This window comes from Pleurodeles waltl, chromosome 11 (genome assembly GCF_031143425.1).
Source record: "Pleurodeles waltl isolate 20211129_DDA chromosome 11, aPleWal1.hap1.20221129, whole genome shotgun sequence".
NCBI lineage: Eukaryota > Metazoa > Chordata > Amphibia > Caudata > Salamandridae > Pleurodeles > Pleurodeles waltl.
Window position 1 is genome coordinate 159,124,169 of NC_090450.1, and position 16,958 is coordinate 159,141,126.

General features: G+C 48.8%; 1 protein-coding gene and 1 long non-coding RNA gene across 5 annotated transcripts in view; one reads left to right on the top strand and one right to left on the bottom strand.

The window, feature by feature from the left end:
• Window positions 1-1,348, bottom strand: part of P2RY1 (purinergic receptor P2Y1) — a 218,230-nt gene extending 216,882 nt beyond the window's left edge. For all 3 annotated transcript variants that reach the window (XR_011199372.1, XM_069213323.1, XM_069213322.1), the window contains exon 1: window positions 1,066-1,348. The gene's annotated coding sequence lies outside the window, so the exon portion shown is untranslated. The remainder of the gene's footprint in view (window positions 1-1,065) is intronic.
• Window positions 1,349-1,419: 71 nt separating this feature from the next.
• LOC138266589 (uncharacterized) overlaps window positions 1,420-16,958 on the top strand; it is a 159,077-nt gene continuing 143,538 nt past the window's right edge. Inside the window, exons 1-2 of one of the 2 annotated variants that reach the window (XR_011199560.1) lie at window positions 1,420-1,753; window positions 15,808-15,884. This is a non-coding gene — a long non-coding RNA (uncharacterized lncRNA). Of the gene's footprint in view, window positions 1,754-2,423; window positions 2,497-15,807; window positions 15,885-16,958 lie in introns of those variants that run through there. The other variant, XR_011199559.1, reaches the window with a different exon arrangement.

A 16,958-nucleotide genomic window follows, 5' to 3' on the forward strand; every position in this document is an offset into this window, starting at 1 on the left:
CAAGGAGAGAGAAAGCGCCTGGGGTTATCGTGCGCACGACTGTCCCTATAGCGCGTGCCACTCATTCTTTTTTAGAGAAGGCGCGCGGTGAGCAGGTAAACAAGGCCAATAGGACACCTTGCCATGGGCTCGAGGAAGCACCACGTGTATTTTGCTGTGTGACCTTGGAAATTCATTCTACGTTTTAGAAAGGCACTTAATTAACAGTGAAGAAGCGAAGTTTAGATGTAATAAAAATAAGCTTCCTCGCCATTTGTTCAACGTTTGACAGTGGCAGACTCCAGCCAGGGCCGTGCGTTGCCAACCAAGATAGCATTATTTGCTTCTGTTTGTCTACCACTACAACCCGTTTTGCTTCTAGCATCACTGTATCATACGAGCAACCTCAAATGGACGTCACCACCTCTCATGCCGTAGCTAACCAGGGTGTCCACGCTTTCCATTCTCCATCTCACAAGTGCTTTAGTCCTGCCCATCCCCTACCTCACTCGTAAGTCCTTGATTATAATGCCTTACCTCTCACATGTGTCCCCGCTCCCCATGTACTGCCTGAGATGGGCATCACAGCTTTCAATGCCCCAATGGCGTAGCAAAGATGCAATGGGCAACGCTAGGAAAATGCCCCACCCTTCCGGCGAATGGTTAAGATGCAGCTGTACTTCTGATCCAGTATCCCCCTCCCCCCTTTACAGGGTACCGGTGTCACGGCACCTGGTGCATTATTCACAGTATTGCTACTGCCTTTGCTCCACGTCCCTGCTTCTAATGCCTTAAGCTCCGAGTGATGCCTCTGCTTTTAATACCATACCAGACACGGACGCCCTTGCTTTCAGTGTACTTCCTCACACAGGACCCCTGCTTCTCATAATATGCTTTAAACGGTCTCTCTGCTCCTCTTTAACTCCCTCACACGAACGCCCCTTCTTCCAGCACCATACCTCAAACTAGCGCCCCTTCTTCAATGCCCTACATCAAACCAGCGCCCCTTCATCCATTGCCCCACCTCACACGAGCGCCTCGTCTTCCCATGCCCTACCCAAGCCAGCGCCCCTTCCTTTCACATACCTCACAGGGTCGTCCCTCTGGTCCCGTAGCCACGATATCGCTCGGGGTGCCATTTCACACTCCGGTAACCAGCGGTGAAAAAAGAGCAGTTAAAGTTGCATTTGCAGTATCTTCCGTCCAAAGTGCAAGTCGCTGCTTTTCCCACATTGAAAGCTTCCTCCAGACGAGCGAAGTCTGCACGCCTCCTCCAGAGAGTGAGAGAGAGAGGGGGAAAAAGGAGGCTGGGAGAGAAAGTGGGCGGGAACGAGATAGAGAGGGTGGCGGGCAGGAGGGAGAGCGGGATTAGGAGAGAGCGCGGCAGTGTGAGAGAGAGGACGGAGGAGCAGAGTTCACCCTCTTGGAAGCTGTCACTGACAGGCGTGGCTTTCCGGCTTTGCCCCTTAAAACAACATACGTTCAGATAAGGCGACCGGCAGGGCTGCGAGGAGAGTCCTGCCTCCAGGCTTGTATTAGCCAGAACTTTAAACATGATCCCTTTTGACAACTGACGTGAAAGAATGTTTTTTTCTTGTATTTTTTTTAGCCATCTGGGCAGCGGAGCGTCAGTCGCGCACATTTTTTAATGAGATGCACGCATGAAGATTCGGAGCAGAATCGCAACTAGTGTGGGCATAATAGCAAGTTGCCCACAGCTTGGAAGCCTTCTGCTGCTGGCGAACAGATCGCGGGAGATGGCACGGAACAACCGGTAAAAACATGCTGTGAAAATCACCTCAAACTACGCCTAAACATGCAGTTGAATACCCAAAGCCGAGGGCGAAATGCCATCACAAAACACAAGTGGAGGAAGTCATAAAAGTATATTTGCCGATGACTAAATACAAATAAACGAGTAGTGGGGAAGGCAAACGCGCAATAAACACAATTGCCATGCCAGGACACGGACATTGCCTGGGAGTGCTTACATGTGGTTGAACTGAAACGCTATTTTATAAAATTAGGTGCTTATAAAATTAGACGATAGGAGGTCAAAGAAATATGGCGAATCTTTCTCTTTTTGTAGCTTTGTGTAGCGCGAGCTCGACTCGAAGGCATTAGAGCGCTAACCATAAGTACAAGGCCTGTTACATTACAAAAGGTCACAATCATTTTCTCTTTTAGGCACAGGAAAATTACAGGATGTGCCCAGAATCATAGGATGTTGAGCTGATGCGAGGATCGAACCTAGTTCCCTAATTCCAACGCCTTCGGTCTAGCCGTAGTGCCTCACACTCCCCCGGTTTAGTGTGTGAAAGAGGGCGTGGGAGGAGCAGGGGTGATTTGTCATAGCTTCAGGTTACTCAACATTCATGTACAGTAGTGCGAGTACACATGTTCAAACAAGACAAAACACACTTGCAGAAAAAAACGCAAGGGGCGCGCGATCACATTCAAAGGGCCAACGTGATACAAACATTTAGCGGGGTTATGGCTGCGGTTCCCCGCCTAGCGGTGAGTGTGAAAGTGGTCGGTGTGGGGATAGAGTCTGAGGGTCTTCGGGTTTCCCCCCGCTTGTGAGCGCAGCAACAATTCGAGCTTGCTATATTTCACAAATGCCACAGAATCCGAGAATCAGGGGCTGTCTTTTGATTCACTAGCCCGATGTGCGGATGATTGACGATAATTCCATGAGAGCTTCATGGAGAGTTTCTCAAAACAGAGAAAGCCAAGACAGTCGCATAGACAGTCTTTACGTCCTCTTATACGGTTTCACGCTTCCCTTCAAGCAGGCGCTCACGTCCACCGGGTTTGCCCTTCCTCGCACCCGGGGTGGTGGTGGGGTGGGGGAAGGGGTGTTTGTGCCTATCAAAAAATGAACTCTTGTGTCATCGTGTAATGTAACTTGTGCTCATGTAAAGCCAATACCTTCAGGTCGTGTTCGAGCTTTGTAAAACTGCAAAAACAAATGTCAGTTTCAGAATCTCACTTGTACCCCCTCTAATCCCTAACAATCTGCCAAAGTTGCACAATGGGTCCTCCTGCATAAGTATGTTGTTCTAGTTTATTACCGCCTGCCCCACCTCCCTGCATTGGACCACTCCAGACCTTGTGTATTTCTTAGATTTATTTAGTCCAGGTCATAGAATTATACACCTAAATCATGTTATCTTGTCGAAAACCGTGGCCTCACTTTATTCAAGACCATAAATCATCTGCAATTGACGTGTCATAAACTTACATGTCAGACAGGTCACCTCCATAACCAACCAGATGTCCTCATTTTATCTGCCAGGCCACCAGAGGCTTACTTCTCCAGGAGGCTCCCCTTTTTCTCCTTTGTTTATATACATTTTTTTGTGTTTATATACAGCCTGCTATTGCCATGACTGCCCACATATTGGCCTAAAACACGCCCATCCCTCCTTCTGACATGTGTACCCCATCTGGGCCATATATTTCCAGGTGATGCAGGTGTATCAGACCATGCCTGGTGCTTTCATTACAATTTGCCTTGCAATATTTGGCCACTGCTATATTCAACTTCTGCCTGGAATTGTCGACTGCTTCGTTGCACACCACACCATGCCACTTGATCCAGGGGATGATCTCTGACCAGATTAAGGTGGTACTGCCAAATGCTCTTGCTGCCTTGGTCAGCCTCGGCCGCACGTCATATAGGAGGTCTTTTCTTCCCAGCTGTGCAAGATCATTTCCCTCCAAGTGTATTATTAAAATGTCTGGGTGCCGGGAAGCGGATGCCCTTATCTTTTATAGTGTTGCTGACAGTTGGCTCCATTTCATCCCGACACCCCCACCATCTGTTGCTCGTGGCTGCTGGCCCGCCGGCCTGTCTGTTGCTGCCCTGGGTCCACCATGACTGCACCCTGCGAAAGAATGAATGCCCGACTTCCTAGACTGTCCTAGGCCGGGACCCTGTTAAAATAATAAACCCTCTTTCTGTATTTCTAATAGTGTCAAAATATCAATAAACTCCCTCCTCCAAATCCTCTCTTTGACCGCCATGGGGAGGAGGTCTGCTAGCCCTGTTGCCTTAGCTACCATTGATGGTTGCCATTGTGACATCCTTGCGCAAGCCTCCATTGCCTGCCCTACTGTTCCCGGGCTTCACTCAGATTGCGTGGCATTGGCCCCTGCGCCACTCCATTACATGGTCACTGATTAAGTATTGCCCTGTTTGTGGCTCTCTACTTCACCCCCGCGGTGATGGATTGCACTCTTGGGTGCCCCCCACCTGCCCCTGTGCTGAACTTTTGTTGCTAAACAGGAGGGGTGCAAATGACTGCAATAATTTTTTACAATTTCACTGATATGTTCTCCATCTGTCTTCTGGCTGGCATTGCCCATGGAAACCGCTCTCAGCTGCAGGTAGAAGCTCTGCCCGCAACACCCCCGACTTGTGGGCCGCTTTTTTCAGGCACCTTGTTCTCCCTCCTTTGACGCTTCTTTGGCCTGGGCCGCCCATCTGGGTTGGTGGGGGGTCCAGTCTGCATCCCCCACGGTGTCTGCAGGCACATCATCTTGTTACTTGTCAAGATTCTCTTGTGGTTCCTCATCCAGCTTGCAGTGCAACCACTCCTTGTCCTTGCTCTGCTTTTCAGTTGCCATCTACAACCTCTGCAGTTTTTCTTCCATCTCGCCTTGTTGCTTGTTCTGACCCTGCTTGTCCATGTCATGTCTTGAATTTGGGGCTGTTGCTGTGGGAGGTTTCCTTTTCAATTAGGGGTTTAGTAAGCCTTAATTACTCAAAGGAACTTAGGCCAAACTGAAGGTCAAAACGGGAACGGGGGGGTTCTAATAGTGCCTTTCCCCCCCTTTTGTGCACTCCCACAATGAGGAGTTAATGTAAATCACAGAGTTCTTTCTTGGGCATGGCCATGCCGGAGTATACACACCAGAAAAACGATGACTTCCCCTTTAAGAGTTGCTGTGTGGGATAGGATGGAAATATGGGTAAAAAGGTCCACTTTCCCTTTATGCCTTACTTGAAATGGAGGGGCAGGCCTTCACATTCTTCCTCCCTGCCATGAAGAGAAGAATTGCATCGCACTCGAACGGTACGGTCCTCTGCTCCCAGGCCTCTCACTAAAGCCACATTGTTATGGTAGGCCCCTGCAGTCGGAGTCAATGTTTTATAAGAGTGGCAGAATATGTTGTAGATTTTTCTAGACATGAGAAGATTCATTGATTTGCCTGGAATTACAGACTATTTAGCTGATGCCGAGACACGAAAACGAGTCCCCAGTTCCAGTTACTGCACTAGTTTCAAGGCCGTGTAGTAGGCTGGCTCTCTATGTAGTGGACAACAATGATGTATACTGTGCAGAGAGTCCAAGCAACCTCATCTTGGTATCCAGAGGTAAAAAGCAGACCACCTAAGGCTCTGTTTTTGTGGTAGTGTGGGCGTACAGTTAGGCCAATCTAGGAGTTGTGCTAAGTATTTATTGTACTCACATTATCAGTAAATGTGGACACACACTCAGAAGAATAACTAGAGACTAATTTACAAAAATACTTCAGATTTTTATAAAGTATTAAAGTCCAAGATCATCAGTATATGGTAAGTACTGCAGTCTTGAAGCTGGCCCCAAAGGAGAGGGGAACACTTAGAAACACACTGCAAAGTTGGACTTAAATGTAAGTCCGGTGGGTCCCCTTGGAGGGTGGAGTTTCCAAAGGATTAGGGGCCCCTAGAACAGTAAATGTGGACACACACTCAGAAGAATAACTAGAGACTAATTTACAAAAATACTTCAGATTTTTATAAAATGTTAAAGTCCTAGATCATCAGTATATGGTAAGTACTTCAGTCTTGAAGCTGGCTCCAAAGGAGAGAGGAACACTTAGAAACACACTGCAAAGTTGGACTTAAATGTAAGTCCGATGGGTCCCCTTGGAGGGTGGAGTTCCCAAAGGGTTAGGGGCCCCTAGAACACAGTTGGTTGTTCGATGGAAGGGTCAGGGAGACTAGGTGCAGTGCAAATAGGTTGATCAGTATAGGGAAAGGTGCGGAAGACATGGTGACGCAAAGGGTTAATTAGCTTGAGCAGTGTAGATGAGCGTGATGCCTGCTGAAACCCACGAACAACGTGGAAAAGTTCATGATATTATTTTCAAGCTTGTTTGTGTAGGAGACTCCGTCTCAACCTTGAGAACAAGAGTACAGGGAGAAGATGGAATGAAAACAAAGGCTGGGGAAGGGCAGAGCAGCCAAGAGACGAGTGCTGATAACATAGCTAGAAAATGCCAGAAAGAGATAGAATCCAAGCTTCGAGTTATTTAAGCACTGAAGTACGGGTGAGGGATTTGAAGCTCGCAGATGGGGTTGTGAAATCTGCCATGGCCCAGCGCTGCCTCCCTGTTTTGCTGTTCAGAGACCGTTACGCTTGAGGGGGAGAGAGGTCCAAGCAGGCGGTAGAGGGCTTCCCAGCATTTCGTGGACTAAGTTAAGTTCCACACAGGGATGAAAGGCCTTTGTTTCTCTGCTCTATTATTATGATTGATTATTATGCTTGCACTGTGTTTATAATCTGAAGTATTCAGCTTGTTTATATTTTGCTTTCTGAACATCGTAGTGTGAGCTTGCTGCAGTAATTGAAGCATGCATTTTGGTATGCAGTTAATCAAAGCTAATCTAAAGTATTCAGCTCGTTTATATTTTGCTTTCTGAACATCGTAGTGTAAGCCTGCTGCAGTAATTGATACATGCATTTTGGTGTGTAGTAAATCAAAGCTTATCTGAAGTATTCAACTCCTTTATATTTTGCTTCCTGAACATCGTAGTGTGATTCATTTTGGTATACAGTTAATCAAAGTTTATATCTGTCAATGAACTCTTTGCTTATATATATGTATAGATGCTCTTTGTAGTGTACTCATATATAAATAGATGTTTTCATTGCTATTCTTATTCTACTATTGTTGATGTGCTAAATACATATATTCACCTGAAATTCTAGTAAAGCTAAATTGTATTCATAATTGGCGTGTGGTCCTCCATTGAGCATCCTTTTTTTTTTTTTTTAAATATATTTATTGGTTTTATTCTTCAAAAAATGATACAAATTGTTCAGTTGCAGCCACAGGAAAAATCAAAACAATGGCTAATTATCTACGTCATGAAACAAATACACACCCCCCCAATATGCACTTCACGGAACACTTCTAATCTTGCAGTATCATTCCTGGCTACACCCTCCATAGGTTTATCCTCCACTGTTTATTTTATATAGGCATTCGTTTGAGACCAGTGTGAACCTTACTTTACGTGCATGGGTTCCCTAAATGTCTGAGGGGGGGGCATCAACTGGATTAGTGTATACGGGTAGCTCCCCTGGTTTACTGCTCCCCGCGCCGCGCTAACACTGTGGTGACATAATTTAAGTGGGCGATTATTACTAGAGAGATGGGAGGAGATGATGTATGTGCACTGTGTTGTCTGGGTGTCTTATAAATTCTGTTTCCGTGATGGGGGGTGCAGGGGAATGTATGCTGTGGTTGTTGCGAGTACGCGCACCCCAATTCAAGGAGGCTTTTCATAGTTTTTAGCCTCCAGCTTTGTTACCATATCCTCCCATGTAGAGCATCCTGTATGTTGTCGCCCTTCGCGCACCATTCTTTTTAGTACTTGATATTCAGTGCACGCCCAGCGTGTTATTAGAGAGTGCCAGGATTTCAGATCGGGAGCCATAGAGGCTTTCCAATGCATTGCTATTAACCTTTTATACATTAAAAAGGCCAGATCTATAAATTTATGTAAATGTCTTTGTTTTTTTGGTCTTTTCTTAAGTCCCAGCAGGCAGGACCCAGGGTCTGCTATCAGTGCCAGTCCCGTAAGTCCAGATACCTCCTCTACCACCTCCACCCAGGCCGTTTGTATATTCGGGCAATCCCATACCATGTGGAAAAAGGGTGCTGACGGCAATCTGCATCTGGGGCACATTGATCCTGCATCGGGGAACATGCGCTTTATTCTAGTTGGGGAAAGATATGTTTGATGCGTGTAATTGACTTGGGTATATCTAAATCTAGGATTCCTTGACACACCTCTGATGTGGGACAGGGCCTTGGGCCAGTCTTCCAGTGGGATCGGGGTGGGGAGTGCTGCATTCCATCTGTCCCATGCTTTCCCTGTCTGTGAATCAGGGGGCTTGTTGAGGATTCTATATAGGTTGGATATTGTTTTTGTTTGATCGCTATGTTGTAGAAGCTGGTGAAGCACAGGGGAGATCTCTGGTTCCAAGGTGCCCATTCCCCAAATTTTCCTGATTTCGTGACATACGGCATGGTATGTCAGGAACTGTCCCGGATTAATCTCCGTGAGAGCCTGAAGGGCCTCGAACGTCATTAATTTACCGTCTTCATAGCAATCCCCTACGGTCAGTATTCCTGCTTCGTTCCATAGCTTTACAGCTTGCATTCTGGCTGCGTTTCCAACCAATAAATAGTTTAGCGGTACGTGTGGAGAGTATGGGAGCTTATCCGCTCTTTTTTGCACATATCTGGCCCAGCACGCGTACGCAGCTGCAAGCAATGGGTTGACCAGTGCCCCTTTGGGGGGCTTCGTCGACAGCCAATTCAAAAGGGGAGTCCCGTTCCGCAGAGGCTCTAGGCTCATAGGTTCCGCTTGCTCTGGTCTGTGGATCCAATATTGGACCCATTGAAGTTGTGCGGCTGCATAGTATTTTTCAAAATTCGGAGTTCCTAGGCCACCATTATCCAGCGGGCATTGCAGTGTGGGTAGCGCCACTCGTGCTCTGCCGCCTCCCCAGATGAGCTGCAGCAGTGCTGTGTTTAGATTGCTGAAGAAGTTTTTGGGAATAATTATCGGTAGGGCCGCAAAGTAATATAAAAGCCTAGGTAGAATCAACATATTAGCAATCGCCACCTTGCCGGGTGGCGAGAGAGGGAGCTTATTCCAGAATTGTAAGGAGCCTTTTATAGATGTTAGCGCCTTCCCCAGATTCCCGTCTCTTAAGTCTTCCGTGGCATGGTATATGTTTATCCCTAGGTATTTAAATGTTGTAGGGCACCACTTAAGATGTCCTGTCTCTGGGGGATCGTGATTGTTGGGAGCCCTTTTTACCAGGGGAAAGACACACGACTTCTCCCAGTTTACCACAAGGCCTGAAAGGCCTCCAAATTCCGCCAATAAAGATATTACAGGTGAGATAGCTGCACAGCCGTTCCTGATATATATCAACGCATCATCTGCATATAGTGAAATCGTGTGATGTAACCCATTCCTAATAATTCCCCATTCGTGCTCCATGAGGCGAACTTTTGCCGCTAACGGTTCCATTGCTATGGCAAACAGTAGCGGGGATAGGGGGCATCCCTGCCATGTCCCCCTAAAAATCGGAAAACTATCAGAGATCGCCCCGCCTGATTTCACCCTCGCGTTCGGGCTAGAGTACAATGTCCGAACCCAGCGGATATAATTAGGGCCTATTCACATACGGGCCATCGTGGGCAACAGAAAGTCCCACTCGAGCGTATCAAAGGCCTTTTCTATGTCTAGTGAGAGCACCATTTCCTCCTGCGCATTCTTGGGGGTGTCTCCCATTATGCCCAGCAATCTTCGAATATTCAGAAAGGTGTTGCGCTTGGGAATGAAGCCACTCTGATCTGCGTGTATCAGTAATTGCATGAGGGGGGCTAACCTGTTGGCCAATATTTTGCCTAATATTTTGCAGTCTGTATTTAACAGCGATAGTGGTCTGTAGGATTTCACATCCGTGAGATCTCGACCCTGTTTAGGGAGTACCACTATCATAGCTTCCCTTTGAGATGTGGGTAAGCTTTCTGTAGTCCACGCCTCCTGGAACACGCCTAGCAGATGGGATTTCAGACTGGGTAAATAGGCTTTATAATACTCCGAGGGGAGGCCAGCAGTGCCAGGTGCTTTATTCCTGGGCAGCTGTGCAAGGGCTAGTTCTATTTCTGCTATTGTTATAGGGGTTTCAATTCCATCTCTGTCTGGTTGTGGTAGTTGGGGAAGGAAGGAGTCCACCAGAAAGGCGTCTAGTTGTGTAGCCGTGCACGAGGTACGTTTAGTGTATAGCTTAGAGTAGTAATTCCTAAAGACCTCGTTTATTTCTGCTTGTGTAGTAGCCATTTCTTGCGCGCTCACCCGGATGGCCCCTATCGGAGCCTGCAGTCTATCCTCGCGGAGTAGCCACGCTAGCATTCTGCTTGATCTATCTCCTTCCGTTTGCAACCTGGTTAAGTAATATTTATAGTCGTGGCAACGGAGCCTGCTATCTGCCTCATTGTATTTTAAGCGCTTTTCTTTAAGGACAGTACTGGTAATTTCCCCCCGTGCTACTGCTTTTTCCGCAATCCTCAGCTCCTTCTCGAGTTTGCTAATTTCCGTCTGTAAGGAGCGTCTCACTCCCCACGTAGTAGACATACATACTCCACGGGCCACTACTTTGTGGGCATCCCATTCTATCGCCCGGGTTGTTGCAGACATAGCATTTATTTCCCAATATTGGCCTATAGATTCCCCCAGTGTTGCAGCGAATGCTTGGTCTTGTAGAGCCTCCGCCTGGAATCTCCAAGTGGGAATTACCTGACGTGCCCTACCCCAGTTCAGGGTGACCCGCAGAGGCGCATGGTCCGAGACTGTCTTTGCCAAGTATTCAGATTCAGTTATCAGCGCCCCCATTTCGCGGGTGCCCCATATTATATCAATTCTAGTATGGGTATTATGTGGGACCGAATAAAATGAATATTCTTTTTGCTCTGGATGACCTAACCGCCATACATCATATAAGCCCATAACATTTGCCCATTCTTGCAGAGGACTTACGAGCTTCCTGTTAATTGATGCATTCTGATGGGCGCTAGTTCTATCTAATGCTGCCACTGGGGTGCTATTAAAATCACCACCCCAGATGACAAGGGGTGGGTCAGCAGCGTTGGGGTGAGAGTGGTGAGAAAGCCTATGATGCCACTATTGGGGGCGTATACCCCGACCACAGCCACTTGTCTACCATCTAATCTGCCCTCCATTACTACGTACCTCCCTCCCTGGTCTATCTTGTGTGTTGACATGAGGAATGGAACTCCCGCTGCTATCCAAATCAGCACCCCTCTCGCAAAGGTCGAATATGTTGTGCCTATCAGCTGGCCCCCCCACTTCACGCGCATGTCTCGTAGATCCCCCTCAAGCATATGTGTCTCTTGCAAAATAGCAATATGCACTCCTAGTCTCTTAAGTCAAGCATGCACTCTAGCCCGTTTGTTCGGCGTCCCAAGGCCCCTGACATTCCATGTTAATATAATATACTGGTTCCCCATGTTACTTCTAGAAGACATCTTGTAGGGTGCAGGAGATATGTTGCTATGTCGTGGGCCTGGGTTTTAATGTTGGCCCACCTGGTCTCTGCCTTTCTGCTGCTAATATTTAGATATAGCGGGTGCAAATCCATCTTTAATGCATTAAGTGATTCCGATCGCTGCATTTCTACTAAACTACTAATCCCCACCCCCCTAATTAAACCCCCTATGCTGCTTACAACTACAGTGGGACTACAAAACTTAAAAAAGTGTAACATAACTTTTATCCAGTTGGATTTACTTGGTGGGATTCTCATATCTTACAGATGTGGCTCTTATAAGGGGCTCACATCATGCCACAGACCAAGTCTGTCAATGTCTTCAGGCGCCCCCCCTTGGCATGTTTCCGTTCCCTCTGGCCCCACCCGCCCGCCACTTGCCATCTGATTGTGCCCCAAGTCACTTAGCTTAGTATTTATATCAAAGATGTAAATTGTTGGAAGCACTCCATCCCCGCAGCACGGCAGTGTCGTGGAGTCTCTGCAGATTTTCCTGTTGCAATCGCCATCCCTTGTGTTCACTCTGGATCTGATCCACTAGATTATAGTTCATCAGCAGATCTTGGGGTGACCTTCGGCCCACCTAGTTCTCCTGTTACAGTGGATGCGGAGCTGGCTGTGTCTGAATCCAATTCCAGCTCCACACGCCCACCGGGAGTTATGTTTCTGCTTTGCATGTGTATCGGCGTCTCTTTAAGCACTTTTGCTCTTTCCTCTGCTGCCTGCCTGACATTTGGCTGGCCTCTGGTACGCCGTTTGGATCTCGTCCCTGCAGTGGATCTCCCCCATTTCTCGTCCTCCTCTGCGTCTTCCCGGGGGTGTGCAAGGCCCTTGGCATGGAGCCATGTCCAGGCGTCCTCAGTGCTGGTAAATATATGGGTACGGTCTTCCATCACTACTCTTAACTTGGCTGGGAAGAGCAGGGCATATTTTATGTTCTGTTCTCGTAAGCGTTGCTTGATTTTAACAAAAGAGTTACGCCGATTCTGCACCTCCTGCGTGAAGTCAGGGTAGGCATTGATGTTCGAATCTTCATACTTGAACGGGCCCTTATTGCGGAACAGTTGCAAAATTGCGTCCCGATCTCTGTAATTTAAGAACCTGGCGATCAGTGGTCTGGGGGACTGACCAGGGGCCGGGGGCCTACCCGGAACTCTGTAAGCCCTTTCAACTGAGAAAAACTTGGATGGAGCCCCACTTAACACTTCTTTAATTAGCCACTGCTCTAGGGAAATTTCTGATTCCGGTTGGCGCATACTTTCCGGAAATCCCAGGAATCTCACGTTATTTCGGCGCGCACTGCTCTCCATTTCCTCGGATCTTCTCCAGAGTATCTTCAGCTCTTCATCCATGCGCTGATTCTGTTTTTGATTCCCTTGCACCACTGGGGTTAATTCCGCTATCTCAGCTTCAGTTGTTTTTACTTTTTCGGCTAGGCTACGATGATCCACTCGTAGGAGGTTCAGGTCTTGCACAACTGCATCAATTCTGCCCTCCAGTGATGTCTTAGTGTCCAGTTTTGCCTGCAATACTTTCTCGAACTGGGCTGAATGCGCTAGGAGTGTGTTTTCTAGAGATTGTAAGGATGGGCCAAGTTGTTGATCCGTAGGCGTTATCGCTTGCGTAGTTCGATCTGGGTTCTTGGCTGACTTGGCTCTACCGGCCATTTGGACTGTTATGAGATTGCCTCCCTATCCACAGGGATTACGCACTGATGGGCTTGCGATTAGGCAGCAAAGCAAAGAAGCATCCAGTCCCAATTTGGTTAATTATGGCCTGTGTGTTCAGTGAGAAATACTGCAGTCATTGTTGAGTTCAATGTTCTAACTCTGCGTTTCTGTGGAGCTGTCCACCGGGCATGTTGAGGTATGTAGAGGATACTGTCATTGGGGGAGAGCACTAGCTTCTTCTTGTGTGGCGGTAGGGCTTGATGCCAGGGGTTTCCCTCAGATAGAGGGTAGAGTTGCTGGGCGGCCGGGTGAGGCGCCGAGGCGCGGGAAAGATCCCGGGTTGAGGCGCTTGCGAGATGCTGCAAATATACCTTGAGCAGCGAGGAACACTTGCGGCAGAGACCCTCCGCTAGCAAGTCCAGGGCAGTCCACTCACCCACAATCTTGCCCAGCCATCCATTTTGCCTCTGGTGCATAAGCTGTGTTCCCAGGAGCACGTAATGCGCTTCTGTCTTGCCCAGTAGGTTGGATGGAGCGGTGGAGTGAAAAAAGGGGGGGGGGGGAGCTGATTGCCGCCCCCTAGGTTTACCTCCTCTGTATAGATTGGTGCTCCCCTCCAAGTAGGCACTCTCCTCACCGCAGTCTTTAATTTATCCTCTTCTTTATTTCACCCCTTTTTTTATTTTATTTATTTTTTTCCCCCCCTGGAATCCCCGCTTCCTGATGAGCCGCCGCCGCCTCACGTCTGCCCCACCGGGCCTCCTCGCTGTTCCTACGCCGCTTTCGTTCCTGCCGGCCGCCGATATCCAAAATGGCGCCCGAGCTCTTCAAATCTGTGTCCCGGAGCGCCCAGCAGAACTACACTGCTCCAGCCTCCTCCAGCCGCGCCTCCCCTGCTCTCCCTGTCGCGGGTAGGCGGGGAGGTAAACAGCGGCCGCGCCCGGTGAAATCAACCGGGGCTGCAGCCACAGCTCCCCTCGCCTCGCGCTGCTCCCGACGCGGACCGACGAGTCCCAGACTCGCCTCACAAGGTCCGGTGAGCGTTCGTAGCGCGCGTTGAGTGCCCCGGTCTTCCCCAGCCTCGCCGCTGTCCCGGCCGTCTCTGCCAGGCCGCTGGGGGGGGCGCCTGTTAGGATATCTTGAAGTGGCCGGGAACGGAGCGCTGGGATCAAGCGACCATCCCGGCCGCCATCTTGGCTCCTCCATTGAGCATCCTTATTGACTTATACCGAACAGGTGTCAACCAGTCACCTGGATAAGACATAGGTCAAGCAGGAGTTGTGCATCTTAGGGTCCTTGGAATTAGAAGCTGGTGACTTTGAGGGTGGATTTCAGGTCTGCAGTGCCACTCAGAGGGGGATGGTTCTTGGGTGTCCTGAAGTCCCTCAACTGGTGCTTGCTTCTGGGCTTTTGGGAGACCAGAGTAGACTTTGCTTCTGAGTGTCTGATGTTGGGGGTCCTGTAACACGGTTAGTAGTACGCCACAGCCTTGAAGAGTCAGTGTGCCACTAAACTTGGCACAGTGGCAGGTCTTGTTCTTAGGGGCTGTTGTACACATTTCGCTGGGCTGTTGGTCGTTGGTCAGCAGCTAGTCACTTTACCAAACTTCATGGGTTCCTTGTCTGCAAGGTGCAGGAGAGTGATACCTTCACTCAAAGGGAGATTGTGGCAATTTTTAGAAGGCTGGTGGTGCTCTGGGGTTTTGCAGCATCCTTGAGGTTTCCAGACAGCACATCAGCAGTGATTGTTGAGTCTTTAGAGGAGCAGGCAGGGTTTGGCCCGTTTTTGTTTGTTCAGCAAGACTTTGGTTCTCATGTCTTGGGTCTTCTTTGTTCCCGGTCTTCTTGTGTCTGTTGAATCTAATCTCTTGGTCTAGAGATGCCCTCTAAATTCTGTAATTAGGGAGTGTTAGGGGGAGTACCTGCTAGTGGCCAATGTGCCATCTACCTTAGGGTGGCTACACCCACTAAGTGATCGCTTCCTGTGAGAAGGGGTCACATCCCTAACCCTGATTGGCTATTTTCCTACCATCCAAGATTAAAGAAAATGAAATGGAGTGGTCAATTCGCCTGCCACTCCTGTGGGGGGAGGGGGGCAGACAGGAGATGCCACTCCTCCTATCCTTGCTATGTTTTCCACTGATTTCCTACCTAAAGTGGGACAAAACCGTTGGGAGGACATCTTCTGCTGGCAGAAAAGGCAGATGTCATACTTCAAAGGTGGTAAAGCCTTGGAGCTGACCGATAGTGCACGGTGCCTGCCTGGGGGAGCAGGTGTAATACCTCCCCCCAGGAAAGGTTTCATGTTGTGGTTCCTGAGATCACAGGCTCTCACTCCAGGAGTCCAGAATCATGTCTGATGATGGCAGGCTGGTTAGGACCAGTCAGCATCCTTGCCAGGTCTGTTAGGTTTTACCGGGGGCACCTCTAAGGTGCCCATTGGGCACATCCTATAATAAATTCAACACTCGCATCAGTGTGGGTTTATTTTTCTGAGTTGTTCGATACCAAACAACCCAGGGTTCAGAGAGGCCATCATGTAGCTGGGGAACTCATAATGACCAGTGTCTAGCACATGCATTTGCTATGGCTTCCCTGCACACTTACCTTTGTCTTGAGAATTAGCAAAGACACAGTAGGGGCATTGCGGCAGTGGGCGTAGCGATAAGAAGGACGAAGGTACCCAAGGGGAAGGGTGAATAAACGTGGTTTTATTATAAAAAGTTTTAAATTTGCAATATCCAATGTTTATGTTCTGTTGGTTAGTGCTTCCGCTGTCCTCTTTTCCCCCAGGGTTCCTGATGACTGAAGATGGTTTCCCCGATGGTGTTTCCAGGAAGACCGGAAAAACAAGAGGAACGAAAAGACCGGTAAGTCAAAGGGTTGTGGACTGTGTGGTATTCTTTTCGTAATGAGAGGGAGAGAGGGAGAGAGAGAGTGTGGTATATAAGGGTCCTCTCCCCACAGAAAAGAATAAAGCGATGGCAATAGGTTCAGGCGTCCAGTGAAGTCACCCCTGTGGGTTTAGTAACATATACTTTTTAATAAATTCTCTTTGCCTCTGTGCTCATTAGTGGTGTTCATGTGCCCTTCTCAACCCCCCCGTCTCCCTTCCTTACTTCCCCCCTCCTCCCCCCTCTCTACTTGTCTCCAGTAACCCCCTCCCTACCCACTATATATCAGACTCTGTCCTTCAAGCAGGACCGTACCTGACTTAGCCACGTCCCCCAAGGGACATGGCGGCGTTCACGCTCCTTGGGACCGTCCTGTCCCGTCGCGGTATCTTCTAGACCGGTGCTCGTCCGCACCTCCACTGGTGTTCGTCTGCCGTCTACCTCCCTTCTCTCGTCTCCTCGCTCTTCTCCTTCCTTGGCGTCTCCTGTTTCGAGCGTGCGGCGCTCGCGTAGTCCGTCTTCTCTTTTTAATCTATCGGGAACCCGGATCTCTGGGTTCCCGGCCTCGGCAATGGTCTCCTCCTCCCTGCTTCTCTTAGGTATGTGTTCGGGAATCCGGATGGCCGGATTCCCGATATCTTTAATCTCGTGCTCGCAGGCGTCGGCAAAGCGGCATTCCGCTCCCGATTCTGTGTTGGATTAAGTCGGGGAGTCCACTTCCCGGCTACACACCCCTTCCCAAGGTCGGGACTGATATAGTTCCGAAGGCCCAGGAACCAGAGACAAAAAGACTGCAGTACATTGGAGAGCGCCCGGAATGTGGCGGACCTGAAAAGAAAAGGTTTGGAGTTCCATAAACCATCAGAGGATGCGGGAGTTGGTGTTCTTATTGGAGGCCAAACAAGTTAGGGGAGCATGGTCAGTGTATAAAATGAAAGGATAACCCCAAGAGATAGTATTGTAGGTTCTCAATGGCCAACTTGATAGCGAGGCATTCACGCTTGATTACCGGATAATGACGTTCTCTAGCCAACAATTTCCTACTAATAA